The 10151-nt window shown below is 40.4% G+C and overlaps 2 protein-coding genes across 2 annotated transcripts in view; one reads left to right on the top strand and one right to left on the bottom strand.

The window, feature by feature from the left end:
- The first annotated feature begins 220 nt into the window (after positions 1-220).
- Positions 221-10151, top strand: part of CD53 (CD53 molecule) — a 29147-nt gene continuing 19216 nt past the window's right edge. Inside the window, exons 1-2 of the mRNA XM_003810667.7 lie at positions 221-661; positions 2555-2647. The gene's annotated coding sequence lies outside the window, so the exon portion shown is untranslated. The remainder of the gene's footprint in view (positions 662-2554; positions 2648-10151) is intronic.
- The window catches only part of LRIF1 (ligand dependent nuclear receptor interacting factor 1), a 91370-nt gene continuing 87665 nt past the window's right edge, over positions 6447-10151 (bottom strand). The window contains exon 6 of the transcript XR_010112821.1: positions 6447-7086. The gene's annotated coding sequence lies outside the window, so the exon portion shown is untranslated. The remainder of the gene's footprint in view (positions 7087-10151) is intronic.

Below are 10151 nucleotides of genomic sequence, written 5' to 3'. Positions count from 1 at the left end.
GATTCCCCCTTATTTATCACTTCTCTCTCTGCAGATGTTCAGTCTGCCTATCTCTTTCTTCCCCTTACTCTCTCTGCCCGTCCCAAATTTCTGGTTCCCCTAACTTTCAGGCCTCACATTACCTGAAACTATTCAAATATTTATAGAACACCTCTTATGTGCCAGACCCAATACCAGGCACTAAAAATACAGTCATGAGCAAGATCACCCAACATACACAGAGTAACACAGAACCTACAGAGCTTTCAGTCTAGTGGGGAAAACAATGAAAAACAAGGAATGACAGAGGGTGGAGGAATGCCTGTGGGCAATGGGAGCAGAGAGCAGGAGTAACTGTTCCTGCCTGGAGGGCTTTCTGGTGCTATGATGGGGGATGAGTAAGGAATTAAGTGAACAGGTGAGAGGATATTCTAGAGAGAGCTCGTGAGACAGAACTAGATTGATTTGTTTAAGCAACTGAAAGGAATTCCACACCCAGTGTTACCCAGTGTGAGGAGATCTTGGGGGTGGGGCCGGGAAAGAAATAGCCAGCTGAGAGTTTTAAGCTGGGGAGTCATGTGATTAAATTTGCATTTTAGAAGGCTCTCCTCCCTTCTTCCTGAGGACAGACTGAAGAAACATCCAAGCTGGTCTTGAAGGAGAGTGGGATCCTGTAACACAGGTAAAAGATAAAGACTAATGTAATTTCTATGGGGTTGGAGAGAGGTGGTCTGGTTTGAGAAATATTTAGGCAAAAGCATAACTGACAGGACTTGGTGGCTGATAATAGGTGGCGGTGTGGGAGAGAGAATAGCTTAAGAGGACACCTGGTTTCTCATGAACGTGGCTGAAAGGCCAGTCAGGCCTTTCCTGGGTGGTGGACACGGTGGGAGGAGCAGGCTTGAGTGTGGGGATGCCAAGTTAATCAAACTGAATTTGGATATTGAATTTGAGGTGCCTGGGAGAGAGTGGAGCTCAAAGGAGAGATCATGGCATCTATATAGATTTGTGAATCTTTGGAATAGACAGATAGTAATTAGAGCCATCAGAATGGGTGAGATAACTAGGAAAATATGAGTTCAGCCAGAAGCCTCTCCTCAGCCCCACCACTTCAGGGACCTGTAAGCATGGCAGCAGCTCTGAGTGAGGGGCAGTGATTCCAGCCGAGGTGCAGAGAGTTTTTAATAGCATTCCCTAAAGTGTAGTTACACTGAAAAATTGTTCCCCAAGAGAAACTACACACACACACACACACACACACACACACCCCACACAGTTCCATGCTCAGATAAGTTTGGAGAAATCTATATATTATTTCCCCTGCTTAGAGAATATTAAGGACTGACAAGTTCTGCAGTAAAGACCTTTTTACCTTCATTTAATTCAGTTTTCCCCACAAGACAGCCCTGGCTGGAGATTACTCTGGATCTGAATGTCTCAGGGTGAAGGAAGCAGGAGACAGCTAGCTTTCCCAGAGACATGCCCCCAAGTCAGCACCGCAGAGTGTCATCTATCTGTTCATTTATAAGATGAAAACACTGGGGCCCAGTGATTGCTTCCAAGTTTCATAGTTAGCTAGTGATACATTTGGGTTGTCACATACTCCTTTGACCCAATCTAAGAAAATTCCAGTGATGCAGCATAGTGAAACTAGAAACACATTTTTCAAAATATATTGATCACAGTGTTTCTCAAAAGGCATTCTCTGTGACCTTGAATTTTAATCCTACCTCTGACATGTCTTAGTTGTATGAGCTTGGGCAAATTTTCTAACCTCTTTGAGCGCCTGTTTTCTTGTATATAAATAAGGATGTAACAGTAACTAGTAGGATTATTATTAGGTGTTACCATTAATAAACTGAGGCTGACAGATTGAGACTTGCTCAAGATCTCACAGCTAAAAGAGATAAAGCTGGAACTGAAACTCAGATCTTTGGCTCCAAATGTGGTGTTTCCTGTACTAACCAAATCATTTCTACCAGTGCCCCTGGGATTATGCCTTGGGGACTCACCTTAAGACAGTCTTGCTCTCGAGACAGAGAAGTCTGCAAATGGTGTCCAATTCAAGTCTAGAGACTGGCTGAAGCCAGACAGAGGGAGTATGAGGAGGGGGCAGAGAATCTTCAGAAAGACATTCCAAAGTCTCGGGCCTAGAAAATGTTTAGAAATATTGGTTCCTATGTTCCCCTCCAGTCTGTCTACCTGAATGGGAAACTGGTGGTGGGGCCAGGCATACTTCTTTTTGAACAAATACACAGTTAATTCTGAGATGCCACCTTGATTGAGAAGCACTGTCCTTTTCTAAGCAAAAATCATTGCCAAATTACCCTAGAATCCACCACTGCTCACAGATCTGTGCCTGAACCAACTTGGTTTTGAAGTTTTCCTTTGTTTCACAAAACTAGTTTAGGGTGGGCTGAGAGGAAGCTTCTAAAAAGCCACTGGGAAAGTACTAAATCTCTGAGACTAAAGAGGGCGGACTCAGCCTCACTTCCTCCTTCTTCTCATCTGGGCTTCCTGTCGTCACAGCATGATCATATTTTTTCACCCTTCACTTCTGCTTTTACACAAATAGCCCCGGATATCTGTGTTACCAGCCTTGTCTCGGCCACCTCAAGGATAATCACTAAATTCTGTCTAAAGGACTGAGGAACGGTGCCTGGAAAAGGTAAGGTTGATGACGTTTTAACTTGGCTTGCTGTCTAATGTGGGGTAGGGCGTATTCTTAGGGGTCTCCATATACCTCTCTAGTAACCAAAAAATCTCCAGCAACTTCTCTTTCACAAATATTTAGTGCACAAAGTAAAACAGATTAGCAAGATCCTAGTAACATCCCCAAAGGCAATCAGGCCAGAAATACTTTTACTTAATCAGGTTCCCATTATCTAAATCTCTGAGTCGAGGCATTCACATGCCTTAATTGCTTCAGAGCTTGAATTACTCTGTGTAGTAATTCTGATGCCTGGAGCTTTCTATGTGAGATGACATTGGGGAGATTTCCTATGTGCTCTGGTCTTCAGAAAATTGGTCTTGTGATTTTAAAGTAAGAAAGAACCCACAGCCAGAGCTGTCTTTAGAAAGACAGCTAGAAGACACAGTTCTTTTTCATTTGAGAAAATTTCAAAAGTAAATTTAGTGACTCCCACTGTGGTTCTTCAAAGCCACTAAATAGAAAGGTGGCTAAAAATCAAAACACCAGGATGTGCTCAGTAACTGTATTTTAAAAGGTGAAAGCTAGACATCTCTAAAGGATGCATAGATTGTTGGCTTTTAAGGAGCAGGAAACACATTGTGATCCTCAGCATTTCCCCAAATTATCCTTGGTGTACAAAACATGACCACTGATAAATGTAACATGAAATGCACGTATAAAGTGCAATCCCCAAAACTTGATACTGCAGTAATTTCCAATCATGTGCTGTAACTAATGACTGAGGTTGCATGGACTCAGCAAAGTGTTAGCAGAGCTTCGGTCCTGACTCTCTGTGACCACCATAGGAAACTCTATATAAGAGCTTTCTTCTTCCAAGACCTGTGAGAATTTCACTTGATTATGCCCTGGAGCAGAAAGGAGAAAGTTCTCTTTGACTACACCCACCCATCTAAGTATGAGGATTGGGAACAGGGCAGAGGGCTCTAGATTTCCAAGAGGGGTGGGGACGGGGAGAGGGCTCTAGATTCCCAAAACACCTCAGAGTTTATTGAGCCTTGTATTAAAAAATAAAAAGCAGTCTTTTAAAGAAATTCACTTAATAATCAAGTGGTAGGTGCCTCCTGAGGCCAGGCACTGTGCTTTGGGAATTGTGGGGGAGGGAGATGAAAAGGTAGAAGGAGAATATTTGTCTAGCAAACAGTCCTACTCTTAAGAAACTCCCATGGGAGATAAGAGATATCATACTGTGCATGTGCTTTGGAAGAAAGCTGAGAAAAAGCAAACTCCCAGCTGCTGGACAAACAAAGAGGTTTTGCTTTCTCAATCTTGAGGAGAATCTGTACTATTTTGAAATTGTGGTTGAATGGGAGCAAAGACTGAACTGAAACATTATTTCCTGTGATGTTTCCTGTGTGGGCCAGTTAAGAACATTTAACTTTTAAATGAAAGGATTGGGTACCTTTATATTCATGAGGAATGATTCCAAGTTCATGCCTTCACAGCTATGGTTACCACCACCTAAGTGACCTCACCTTTGTTCACTGACAAGAGGCACAAACTGGAAAGGACAAAGTCTGTTGGTCCTTGGTTTTTTGTGCCCTCTGATTGACCTCTGACTGCACAGAAGCCCTCGGACTCTGGTTCTCCTTTCCCACTCCTACCCCATGACCAGATATGGCACTTGGTGCTGGAGATACAGGATAACAGAAAAGATTATCATCTGAAAGGAGTTGTAGAGTTTATTATGGATGACAGTCACAGCAATATACAAATACAGTGCAATGTGCTCTTTTCTATAATAGATGGAGAACGTGCACAAACTGTAGGAGGAGTTAGGACTGTGCCAAAAACTGCCTGGAGAGGTGACTGGTGGGTTCACTTTCACAGAAGTATGGGTTTGCTATAGAGACATTCTAGACCAAGGGTGCTGTATATTCAAATTCAAAGAAGTGTGTACCTCCAGGCATGTTAGAAATGAGAGAAAGCAAGTGAGACTGCAGTGTAACACACCATGTTTACAGAGCCACATGAAGTGGGAAGCCCTTTCTCCTACTTGGCACCAGAAAGTGGAGGGCAAGATCGCTGACCAGGCAGGTCCTAGGTCCAGCTCTGGGTGGGGCTATGCCCACCATGTTCACACGACAGAATTGATGGGATGTGGGTTTGAAATGAGGGAGAAGAGGCAGGTTTTTGCCTCCTCAACCTAGATTTTCACTTAGAGCAGAAGGAAGGGTGGAGCTTCTTGTGAGGTTACAGCCATTGTTTTCAGCTTAGCTTCTGTTCCAGGAAGTACTGCGTTGATTCAGTTATAGTGGTTTGTTCTGCGTTCCTAGATTAGTCAGCCTAGGGCACTTCTTGTACCGAGCAAGCATCCACTGTGTGTAGATCACCCTGGGCCCTAGAGACTGGGCACCTGTCCTCAGGAAGCTCCTAGGACCCATCTGCCACTGCAGGTGCAGGGCACTGAAGCAAAGTAACCCAGAGAAAACAGACAGCTATGCAGAGCAGGACTCCAGCATGGCTGCTGGGGCAGAGGAGGGAAGGATTGAACTGGAGGTTGGGTGGTCAGTTTGGGAAGGCTGTCTGGAGGTAGGTTTTGGGAAAGAGAAAGACAGGCATTTGCAAAGCCAGTGGATGACCACTCAGAGTAAAGGCCAGGAATCTCTATGCTGAGAGTTAGAGGTGAGTGCTCTCTCTTCATTATCCATTTCATAAGCACACAGCAGAATTTCCACCCAAGCAATAGCATCAATATGTCATAGCTCTGACCAAGAATTGTTGTAAAAGAAAATATGACACAAGCATACATTTTTATAATCATTTAAAATGAGAGTGCTATATTCCAAGAATTAGAATATTGGTACTTAAAGCGAAGTTAGAGATTATTTAGATTCAAATAAAGTATCTAACTCACAATGAGAGCCAATAAATGGGAGCTGTCGCAACTGTCCAATCTGCTTACTTTTCAGGTAAAATGACTTGTCCAAAAATCATAAAATTACTTAATATTTATTTAGAATGTCTTCTGATTCTCTATGGCATGCCCTTTCTTCTACATTATACTACAGTCCCTTTTCTAAGATATTTTTTATTAAGTAAGCATCATTAGACTGTATTCTTCATTTACATAAATTCCTAGTGCATTTTAACATAAGCAAACATAAAAATACCACTTAATTGTAAATGTAATTGATCTTAAGCTACTATGCTAGCAAACTAAATACTTAACATATATTTTATTTTCCAAACCTTTTTGTTTGGCCTTTTCTATTTCAGGAGAACTAGATTGAGGAATAGGGGTAAGAAATGATTTTAATGCCTCATATCTTTTAAAACTTGTTAAAGTTTACTTGTTAAAGTAAATTTGAACTTATGGCTTACTTTATATCAGGAGCAAATAAAGGCATTCAAGAATTATTCCATGGTTTAGTCTTCTTAAAATAACTATTATAGAATCTCAGTATTTATAACATAGAAGACAAATTGTAATGATTTTGAGATGAGAATCCCTTAGATCATTTATTTATTTCCCATCTCTTTAAAAAAATAATGACAAAATTCAGACTGATAAAAGGTTGAAAAAATATTATGAAAAATTTCTAAATCCTTTTCACCCAGATTTCCAAAATATTAACATTTTACTTCATTTGTTTATTCTCTGGCTCTCTCATTTGAGAGTAATTAGTAACTTGATTGATGTCCCTTCCCCTAAGTATGTTAGTGTATATTTCTACAAACAAATGCATTCTCTTATATAACTACTTTACAATGATCAAAACCAGGAAATAAACACTTATGCAATATAATTAACAATCTATGTACTTTATTCAGATTCCACCAATTACCTCTTTAATATTCTTTATAGCAAAAGGAAATTTCTAGTCACGCATTGCCTTCAACTGTCACTTTTGTCTCCTTTAGTCTGGAACACTTCCTGAGTTTTTCTTGCCATTGATATTCTTGAAGAGTAAGGTCAGTTCTTTTTTAGAATGTTTCTCCATTTGGGTTTATCTGATGTTTCCTCATGATTAGATTCAGGTTATTTACATTTTTGATAGGAATACCAACAAAGTGGCTTTTCTTATCCCACAAAGAGTCTTGCTTAATCTGAGCATAGCCAGCCTGCAGACACCATGGACAGGCCTCTAGCCGAGGGACCCTGTATGTAAAGTTCTGCATATTTCTACCTAGGAGGACGGAGAACCTCTGGTCTCTTGACTCTGTAACAGTGCTAACTGTTTTAGGTAACTGTTCCTGATTTAGGAAGTAAGCTTATTAGAAGAGTCCCTGTCCCACCTCAGCTGTTATTAGTATCTTGCTAAGCTCCCACATGGGAGGAAGTGAGCTTCCAAGATCATCTGGATTTGTCTTTCTTCACTTTTTCTCTCCTCTTTTCTTCTTCCTTATTTCTCTCTTCTTCTATAAATCACCAAATCCTCTCCCCTAACAGCGGCCTAGAAGAAACAAAATTTTTATCAGATTACAATTTTAGGAAGGAATAAGATAACATATTCCTTGATTAGTTGATGGAGAGATGAGTGGACACGAATACATGAGAGTTGATGCTTTGGCTTCGTTTTATTTTACTCCTACTTCTTCCTCTACAACTGCTTATTACTCTTCAAAAGGACGTACAGCGATAACTTTGATTGCACCTCAGCCACTGCTCACAGGAGTTCAAACAAGCTGACGAAAAATGGAAGGTCTTCTCCTGGATGCTCAACACATTGTACCAAATGAGTTGGGAAGTAATAGGCACAAAACCAGAGCCTGGGGTGGTGGAAAGAGCATGGGCTTTGGAGGCTGAAAGAACTTGGCCTTCACCCTGCCTTTGATGATTCTTAGCTGGGTGACCTTGTGCCAGTCCTCGGCTTCGCTATTTGCAGAATGGGGCTAATGACAACTAAGTTGTCAGGCTGATTTGAGGATCATAAATAAGACATTTATGAGGAACTTAGTTATTTTGTGGGATTCAGTGAACTATTTATTATGTATCTAAGTTTGTTTGAGCAAGGCCTAAATTTGGGAGCCCTCACTGGGGCAGATTTTCGCTCCTATTTAGAAAAACTTTTTCTTAATCACAGCCTCAATTGTCTTAGCTAGGGAACAAAGACTGCCACAGGCTCTGTGTAGGAAGGGATAGGGAGCCATAATTACCTTGCGAATGCTCTTGTATGTAAATTGACAATCTGTATATAGAGAAATGTATATGGAGAAGTGTCTGGAAAGAGTTTGCCAAAATGCTAATGATGGTTATCTCTGGGAGGTGGGATTTCAGAAGATTTTATGCTTTCTTCTTTATACTTTTCTTTATTTTTTAAATGTAGAATTTTTTTTAAAGAAAGCATGCTTACATTTGCTTTCTATTGCTGGATTTTTCAACTTTTCCTAATAGGTTTGAATGCAGTAAGAAATGTGTTCTAATAATATATATTCTCAATCTTAGCTTACAAAGCTGTTTCTCTACCAAACACTTCCATTCACTGAAAGAAAACAATTTATGCATCTTAAAGAAACTGTGCTTACATTTGCCTTTTATTGCTGGGATTTTCCAACATGTCTTAACAGATTTCAGTGGAGAAAGAAATGTGTTCTAATAACATATTCTCAATCTTAGCATAGAAAGGTGTTTTTCTATTAAACGCTTTTCTTCACTGAAAGGAAGTCTTACAAAAACTGTACTTGCATTTATTTATTTATCTTTTATTACCGAAATTTAAAATTTTCAATTTGTCCTAATAGGTACAAATGGAAAAAAAAACATGTGCTTTTCTTTATTGTTTGATTTCTTTTTGTTTTTTTATTTTTTTTTACAAATGGCACACGAAACCTCTTTTTAAAACGTATGAAACAAGCAAGGGATTATTCTTGCCCCGTGTATATCTTATTCCTAAAAATCTGTTAGAAGCTAAGGGTTACCCTTAGGAATGGACTGGTAGGTAAGCTCTGAACTTGATCTTTCAGTGAGTTTTCACTGAATAAGGCAGATACTCAGGGACTGAGCCATCCTGGAAATAGTATCTCATTTAGCCCTCAGAACAACCTCTGAGGTAAGTATTAATAACCCTATTTCAAAGATATAGTGAAAGACAGGTTAAGCAAGTTGCCCAAGGTCACACTTCTGATAAGTAGTACTACCAGAATTCAAAACTAGACCTGTCTGATTACAAAGCTAGTGTTTATCAAACTGTGTTCCACAGAATACTATGTTATTTGACCTGTTAATAAGTGATCTCCAACATAAAACTAGGTTTGTAGTTATATAAACATATTTTTCTCTTAGAGACTCACAGCGCACATTAGCATATAACAAGTTTTTCTCTTACACTGTTTTTTTCTTTATCTTGGCTTTTGTTTGAGGAGCACTTATTAATATCTCATAAGCGTAATGGTCTATGTAGCACCAAAGCTGTCTTATGTGGCTCCAGACTAGCTTGTAATATTGGATCAGATAAGGCTGAAGATGAAGAACTGATAGAGGTTCTTTTTTTTTTAACTTAAAAAAAATTTTAAATAGAGACAGGGTCTCTCTATGTTGTTCAGGCTGGTCTTGAACTCCTAGGCTCAAGGGCTCCTCCCACCTCAGCTTCCCAAATGGCTGGGATTACAGGTGTGAGCCACCACGGCCAGGCTGATAGAGGTTCTTGAAGCCTCTATCCAACCTTAACCACTTCTAAGCTTGATTAAATTCAAGAGTAGATTACATGGTGCTGTTAGTACAGGTCAAAAAAAAGACAGGGATGGAATTAGAAATCCACAGGTTCTACCATCTCAAGCCCATTGGAGGAAACTAAAGGGCAAAGTTGATCCCTAACCTCCATGTTGAGTTGTGGAAGGTAGCCACAGTTAAGTGCAGTTTGGTCACGCAGGTTTCCTGGAAACTGATGTTGGTGGCTTTTTGCATAGAACCATGAGTCATGCGGCTAAGAGTCATAGACTTTGACTGTGGGAGGGGTGTCAGTTCCTCTAGATGGTAGTTGGAAGGGGTGGGAGGCTTAATCACTGCCCAGTAACAGTGAAGAAGGGGAAGGGGAAACGGAGCAGCATTCTCTCTGGGGCCCTTATGGCATGTGGCAAAAGTAGTGACAATCTTCACCAGGTGAGAAGATTTTCTTACTCAATTTAGTATGAGTCTGGAGAGGTAGAAAGTGGGAAAGGAAGGAAGAAGAGGTTCTTCTTCCTGTCTGTGAAGGAAAGAATCAGTAGGAATGTCCCTAAGTTTGTGGGCACCTAGCCAGCTGGTGCTCTGTGGACAATCAGGTTACACTGGCCTGAATTGTCACAGGATACCAGGATGCTGGGGCTGAAGTGACTCTAGGAGGCATCTAGCTCAATTCCTTTCTGTTACTGATGGGTAAGTTAGTTATTTTCCTATGTCCAAAACATCAGTTTATTAGCAGACTGAAAATTCAAGCCCAAGGCTCCTGACTCTGCAGTGTCATGTTCATTCCACTACATCAGATAATTCTGAGGTAATGAGGCTTTGAGAATTCAAAGATGAATAGCATAGATCCTACCC

This window comes from Pan paniscus, chromosome 1 (genome assembly GCF_029289425.2).
Source record: "Pan paniscus chromosome 1, NHGRI_mPanPan1-v2.0_pri, whole genome shotgun sequence".
In the NCBI taxonomy this organism is placed as follows: domain Eukaryota; kingdom Metazoa; phylum Chordata; class Mammalia; order Primates; family Hominidae; genus Pan; species Pan paniscus.
Note: the sequence above shows the minus strand (reverse complement) of the source record. Positions and strands in the feature narration are given on the sequence as shown.